This window comes from Sarcophilus harrisii, chromosome 5, assembly GCF_902635505.1.
Source record: "Sarcophilus harrisii chromosome 5, mSarHar1.11, whole genome shotgun sequence".
Classification (NCBI taxonomy): Eukaryota; Metazoa; Chordata; class Mammalia; order Dasyuromorphia; family Dasyuridae; genus Sarcophilus; species Sarcophilus harrisii.
This window is the reverse complement of record NC_045430.1, coordinates 122,567,283-122,574,870: the sequence shown is the minus strand read 5'-3', so window position 1 is coordinate 122,574,870 and position 7,588 is coordinate 122,567,283. Positions and strand designations below refer to the sequence as shown.

The following is a 7,588-nucleotide window of genomic DNA, read 5'->3' as shown; positions in this document are numbered from 1 at the left end:
AAAGAGCTTAAATAGAAATAAGATATCATTGTATAATGGATCCTGTCATGGTTGTATAAGTTCCTCTAGTAGTATTCATCAGGGTGGGGAGTAGAAGCAGAGAAAGTGGATGGATGGTAGAAGACAAAATAAGTAAGAATTGAGGATTGGCAAGTCATGAATGACAAAAAGACAAAGAAGTAAGGGACTGGATAACTGAAGGCTCAAGACTGTAAAAGCAGAAATGTTGATCTTAGGGAATCATAAGCAAAGATTAATGATAAATGCAATATTTTTAGTTGAAATATGCACAAATCAATAAACATTCATTCAGAATGTGATTAGAAAAATTAAAGACTTTAGGAAATCTTTTTGTCAAATAATTAAGTCTTACACATAAATTCTAGTCTCAATAACTTAACAAAGACTGAGAATTTGAGCTCTATAAGATAGCTCCAAAATAAAGTTATTCTAATTGATGTCATAGAATTTTAGAACTGAAAGGAACATTAATCATCATCTAGCACGGTCACTCATTTTCAATATAAGGAGACTGGGACCCATAGACATAAGATGATTTGTCCAAGAAGTTGCCTATCCTTCTTGCTGCCATACCATACTGTCCAAGAAAGAATAATAACAATAATAATCTACTATATGGTACCTTAAGCTTACAAAATCATCAACAAGCATCTCATTTGAGCCTCATAAAAACCCCATGAGATAAATAATACATGTATTATTTTTCCCTTTTTACAAAAGAGGAAATTGATATTCAGGTAAAATGCTTTGGTCATATGGCTAATAAGAAACCTGAGATTTGAATCAGGCTTTCTGACTCCAAGTCCAGTGTTCTTTTCATTTTACTATGTTGTCTCATTTTAAAGAATTTTCAGGTTTTAAGAAGACAAAACTAATAAGATGATATGCAGCCCTAATCTAGCCAACAAACTCAAGCCAATCAGCACTAAAGAGATCCATTAAAAGAGAATATAATTAGATATTACAATCATATAGATTCAGAAAAAAGTTTTGACAAAATACAACACATTTCTGTTTAAAAAAATTTTTTTTCAATGGGAATAAAGGAACCTTTCTATAAAATGATAAATATTATATATCCAAAATCAAGAGCTACCATTATATATAAAAATGAAATAAATAAGATTCCTTTTCCATAAAACCAGAAATAAAATAAAGATGTCCATTGTCTCCACTTCTATGTGACATGGTAATAGAAATTCAGTCTATGACAAGAATACAAAAAGAAATTGAAAAAATAAGCATAGGTAAAGAAGAAATTAAATTATCCCTTTCTGTAAATAATAAGATGGTACTTAAAGAGCTCTAAAGAGTTTTCTTTGTTTTTCTTTTCTCTTTTTCAGTGGGATAAAATATGGCAAGAAGAGATTCTGTTCATTAAAAAATAAAATACTTTAAAAATAGAGGTGGAAGAGATTCATATGTGGAATATTGCATGTCAATATCGTTTTGTTTAAATGTTTATACTACTTCATCAGAAGATTTCTCTCATGGAGTGCTGACAATCTGAAAATGGAAAAAAATGAAACAATAAAAACAAAAAACTAGATAAATAAAAAAATTAACTTTAGGGAAAAAAATGTGCCTCTAAAACCATGCCTCTAAAAAATTCTAAAACTAGATTTTTGCTTGGATTTGAAATAAAGACATTTTGAAAATAAGAAAAAACATACAAATTTGGGGTTGGGAGACAGGGAGTGTAGTGAAGGGAGAATAAAGGAAATGATTCAATATTAAATTCATGTAGATAAGGGTCAGCCAAAGGTCAGATTCAGGAAATCACAAAGACAAACAATCCAGAGAACGGGGCAATCATAAACAGAGACATAGAGCAAAAAACGATGGAGAAAGAATCTTAGAGGAACAAGGTCCAAAATGAAAGGGGAAGAAGTATGATTTATCATCAATAGATTGACAGTTTATCTCAAATAGTGAATCACATCCTTTACCACAGTACCCGTACTAATAAAATGTCCCATCCCCTAAGCTATGGCTATACATCCATTGGTTCAGAATAGATAACTTCCTGACATCCTCTTCAGAACTGCTATTCTAAGTTAATGCCATAAGAAATATGCAATATCTAATTGAAATATGATTCATATAGCAGAAAGGTTTAAAGTGATGCTTGTTTGACGTATTATAATTAGTGTAAGATAAACAATCCCATCATTTCTAGTCGCATCTATTTAATTACATGCATATGACTTAGCAATATCACAATATCAGTTTTTCCAGTCTTGAGTAATTCAGCTCTTATTCCCCTTGTGAACCTTTCCTCCCAGCTGTCTGAATTGTGCCTTATCACTCCTGGAAACTGATAAGCAGGGAGGTGGGTAATAGCACTGGTCCATTGAACAATTAATTTATTGATTTAACAAACATTTATTAAGTACATACTGGGACCAAGACACTGTAATAGAAGGACAGAATGATATAACAAAGAATTTGCTTTTAAGAAGTTTACCATTAATTACAGAAAAAAAATTATACCAGTAATGATGACACAAGGAATAATGTCATAATTGCAAAGAAGCCCTAGAAAAGCATTTGTGAGGTATTTGAAGAGCAAGAGATCTCTTTAGGCAGTGAAGGTGAGGCAGTGGTACTTAGGAGCCAAGAAAAATTAGAGCTGATTTTTACCAGGATCTCACATACTAGCCATAGATTTGAAGGCATTTTCTTACTTTGATTCTGGGAGGCAAAGGGTAGCACAATGGATAGAGTGCAGAACTAGAAGTAACCTAAGAAATCATTTAATCTGATACCCTTATTTTAAAGATAAGGAAACTAAAACTCAGGTTAAATAAGTTGTCAAGGATGACTCAGGAAACAATTGGGAGAGCCAAGATTCAAATCCAGTATTTCTGACTCCAATGGAGATTTGGACAATTAACTGCCATTAGAAAGAATCTTTGAGAGATGCAGATAATTATCTGTCCTTGAAAAACCAGAGACTACAGAACAACTTTCACTTATCAATCTTACTTCTATGAAAAAATGAATTCTGTCTTCTAATCAACTAACAAATAGAATTTTACATCATAACCTCTATGTAAATTGGAGACTTTCTGTCCTTAAAGCTCTTTGAGGGCAGGTGCTATCTTTTTTTGCTTCTATCTTCAGTATCTAGCATGATTCCTAGAATATTGCAGGCACCAGATAAATATTCATTGATTGATTAATTAATAATGAATCTCCATTCAGAAACCAATCATATCTATAACCTTTACTCCAGGAACCCAGTAGATCCCAGGTGAGTAGTGGAGGAGGCAAAGGAGAATGAGGAAAATTCTGTATTTATTAGACCTTTAAGTTTGGCAAGAGTTTCACATTCACCATTCACAGAAAATCAATCCAATTTTCCCAAGGCACGAGTTGTTCCCTGAAAGTAATTTAAGTACCTTAGAAGGTACATTTCACTATTGAATGGTTCTGAATGTTGCTTGTTGACTTACTCTTACTGCTAAAGCATAGTGGAGTCTCCCAAGAATCCCTCAAAAAGACAGTTTCTTCAAAGGGTTTAACATTTAACATGTCCAGGATGAAAATTCAAGGATTTTCATCCTGGAAAATCCTATCCTCAAAAATATCTCAGCTATCACTGACGCATGATTCCTGAAATGAGGGTTATAAATGTGACTGGTTTAGAGATTCATTATCATTGATGACTTTCCCAGCAGAGTCATAGGTACCAGTAGAAATAGTTGTCACTTATCTGTACCCTTATTACAGCCCGTGTTATCCTTTTTAGTTGCTTTTCTCTCTCCTTCCTGACCTCAGAATTGTCTGCTTCTCCTGGGCTGTCTTATTTGGCAGGTCAGAGTGTAAACTTCCTTGAGGACAGGAATGGAATCTATTAATATCTTTTATATAATCTAACTTTAGTGATACAACCTCCCCTACCTTCTCATCTCCCATTAAAATGTAAGGAAGTCCTTTAGGAAAGTGACAATATAACTTTTATTTGTATCCCCAGTAGCTTAGCAGTTGTGATGACTTCCCAGACACCCATGAATAATGTCTGGGATTCTGTGTTATTTACAATACCACTGACTTCCCTAATAAATGACCTTTCATCCTCTCCTTATTTAATAAGTTCCAGATTAACCTTGGGGAAGATGGGAAGGATAATGAAAGATCAAAGAAATGAGTTTTCACCTTGCACCTAACATCTAAGTGTCTGGGAATTTTCTCTCTACCTGAAGGCATTGTTCTTGGATATAGGAATCTGAATTCTGAGATTCAGAATTCAGAAGATTTGGGTTTGAATCTCTTTTTTAATTCTCTTCCCATGTGACTTTGGATAACATACCCAATCTCTCTCTAAATCTGTAAAATGAAAAAAAAATGCACCACATGCCTTCTTAGGTCCCTTTTTAGCTCTAAATCTGTAGAATGAATATCAAATACTAATAAACACCAAGTTCTGGAAGCCATATCTCCAAAAGCAAGACTAGAGAACTGAGATCATTCTCTGAACCATCTAATTCCAGAACTAATCCTAAGTAAAATTAAAAGAAGTTTTTTGACTCCTTCCCTACCCTTACTCTCTCCCTACCCTCTGTGGGAACCCCTTGCTTTCATACTGTCTTGGATTTCTCTGCTGCTGAAGACTAACAAAATTACAATGTAGAGATAATGGATAATAAAGAAAGAAGAAGCCCTAGAGATGAATCCTTTAGTCCCTACTCTACCTCTTATAGACCACAGCTTCTAAAACTTTTTCCACTTGCAATCCATTTTTCCCTGTGAAATTTTTATATGGCCCTGGACATGTAGGTATATAAAATAAGTACACAAAGCAACCATTTACTGATAATAAATCATAATTTTGTGACTCACCCTCTGTTATAAGACCCCATATGGGTTTAAGAAGCTGGGTTATAGATGATCAGAGAAAGGAAATTGCTTACTTGCCTAAGCTCAGTTATAGTGTTAGTGGGTAATAGGTGAGGCCCTGTAACTCAGATTAAATCCCTGCTGAGGGAGCATCATATTACCTTTTTTTAAATAATATTTTTAAATGCTATAAGATACTAGGTCTATACCCTGAAGAGATCAAAGAAAGAGAAAGAGGATCCATGCACACAAAAATGTTTATAGTAATTCTTTTGATGGTGGCAAAGAATTGGAACCTGAGGAGAGAGGCTCATCAATTGGGGAATAGCTGAAGAATATATGATATATGATTGTAATGGAATACTATCATGCTGTGAGAAATGATGGACATGGTACTTTCAGAAAAACCTGGAAAAATTTATATGAAACAATGCAAAGTGAAGTAAGCAGAAACAGGATAATAATTTATACAGTAATAGCAATATTGGGGTAATAGGAGAGCAATACTATAATGATAATCAAACTATGAAAGACTTAACAACTCTGATCAATATAATGACCCATGACAATTCCAAAAGACTCATGATGAAAAATACTATCCACCTCCATAGAGAGTATTAATGGACTGAAGCATCTTTTTTCTTTCTATTTTTCTTGCTTCCTCCCCTCCCACACACACACAACATGACTAATATGGAAATGTTTTGCATAATTTCATCTGTATAATAAGTATCATATTTCTTGCCTTTTCAATGGGTGAGGGAAGAATGGAGGGAGAGAGACAATTTGGAACTGCAAATAAAAATAAAACTTTTAAATACTACAGCATATAATACTTAGCATTAGGAATAGTTTAACATTATTTAGAAAAAGGCAATATTTAACTTAAATGAATTTATCTCTAATAGGAGAATTTTGGACACAATGGGTACTACTGTACTGGGAATCAGAAGACCTGCATTCACATCCCCTTTCCTGCCCCAAGTCCCATGTTCTTGGAAAATCTCTTAAGGTCTGTGGGTTTCATTTTTCCTCATCTGCAAATGGAGAAGATTGGACTAGATTATCTTTAAGAGGGCTACCTGAAGATCAAATGAGATAAGGTTTGTGAAGCTTTTAGCACAGTGCTTGGCATATAAATAGGTGCTATAAAAATCCTAGTGATGTCTGATGATGATGATGATGATGATGATGATGATGGAGGAGGAGGAGGAGGAGGAGGAGGAGGAGGAAAGTATCAGGAAACAAACAAGAACTGAAGGAAGCATAAGGTACTATCTGAGATACAAGTGCTGGTGGTAACATAAATGATGCTCTTGGGCAATGGGGCATAGGACACTTGAACCTGCTTTCTGAAAAGAAGGAAAATAAACAATAGAAAGGAATTGAAAAAAAGAAGGTAACTTCCTGACAGAGAGATGATAAACTCATGGTGAATACAGACACGTTTTTAGATGTGGCAATTGAGGGAATTTGTTTTGTTCCACTGTCAATCTCCACTGGGTTTTTTCTTTTCTTTTTTTCAGTGGGAAAAGAAGAAGGGAAGAGGGACAAAAAATAGATTTTTTTATTTGTTGGGGAAAAAAAGATTTAAAAGAAAGAAAAGGCAATCCAAAACAAACTTTATCTGGTTCACAATTTGGTCTAGAACCAAACCTGGACCCATTTAGACCTCATCCTGGGAACCTAGTCTCTCTTTGCATGTCATCCTGGAGAGGCCATTGCTAATCTTCTCTGTATCATTCCAATTTTAGTACGTGTGCTGCCAGAACAAGAATTCCCTATGTTTTAGAAACTTTGGAGAATGAATGAGTTTTGTTCTGGCTTTTCTGAGAAGCATCTTTAACCCAAATGGCTGCCTAAGTGAGTAAGAGGCAGGAAGGGACTCGAGCTCACACCAGCTGGTATTTTTCCATCTGTTCCCCTTGATTACATAACAGTGCACATTTTTAGAAGCTTCATTCTCACTGCAGTGACTTTTGAGCTGCATCTTCAGCCTCCCGGTCCCCAGGCTTTCAACACTTCTGACTCAGCAAGCCCAGGGAGACTATTTATTGTCTTTCAGGTGGAAATAATCAACAGAAGACAGATAGAATTGAGGAGGATTGGGAAAGACTTCCTATAGCCTATGGGATATTAGCTAGGACTAGAAGGAAGCAAGGAAAACACTAGTAAGGTTCAAAATCAGGACTAGAGCATTGGTTACCAGATCTGGGGAGATTTAGGGAATTCTGCTGCATTTTGTTATAAAATTGATAAGCCAGAAAAAAGTTTCACAAATCACTTTGAGGTCTTTCACAAAACTGTGTGTGTGTGTGTGTGTGTGTGTGTGTGTGTGTACACCAGGCTTGGGATTTTATTAGCATAAAAAATTACTGAAAATTCCCCACTGTCCCATGTAGATCAGCCAGCACTTGCTCCGAAGCACATAGATTTAAACATTGCCTGGGGCCTTAAGAGATTAAATGACTTGTGCAGGGTCACATAGTAATTGTCAGAAGCAACGGAAAGCTTTCTAAATCACTAGCTGGCTGTCTCTTACTACACCAGAGGGCCTCCCCTTCCCAGATTCATTCATGCATTTATTTATTTAGATTGGGAAGTGGAGGAGGAGATTCTCTGCCTCAGTTGCTACCTAGCTTTAATCACTGAATGGGAATTGCCTCAGTCAGACCTTTTGAAGACCTTAGTTTAGCCGTTGACTCCCATTGCATCCAGGGCCATG

The 7,588-nt window shown here is 35.3% G+C and overlaps 1 pseudogene; it reads right to left on the bottom strand.

Annotated features, from left to right (window-relative positions):
• Positions 1–6,537: 6,537 nt before the first annotated feature.
• LOC111721102 lies at positions 6,538–6,637 on the bottom strand (annotated as a pseudogene).
• Between the last annotated feature and the right edge of the window lie 951 nt (positions 6,638–7,588).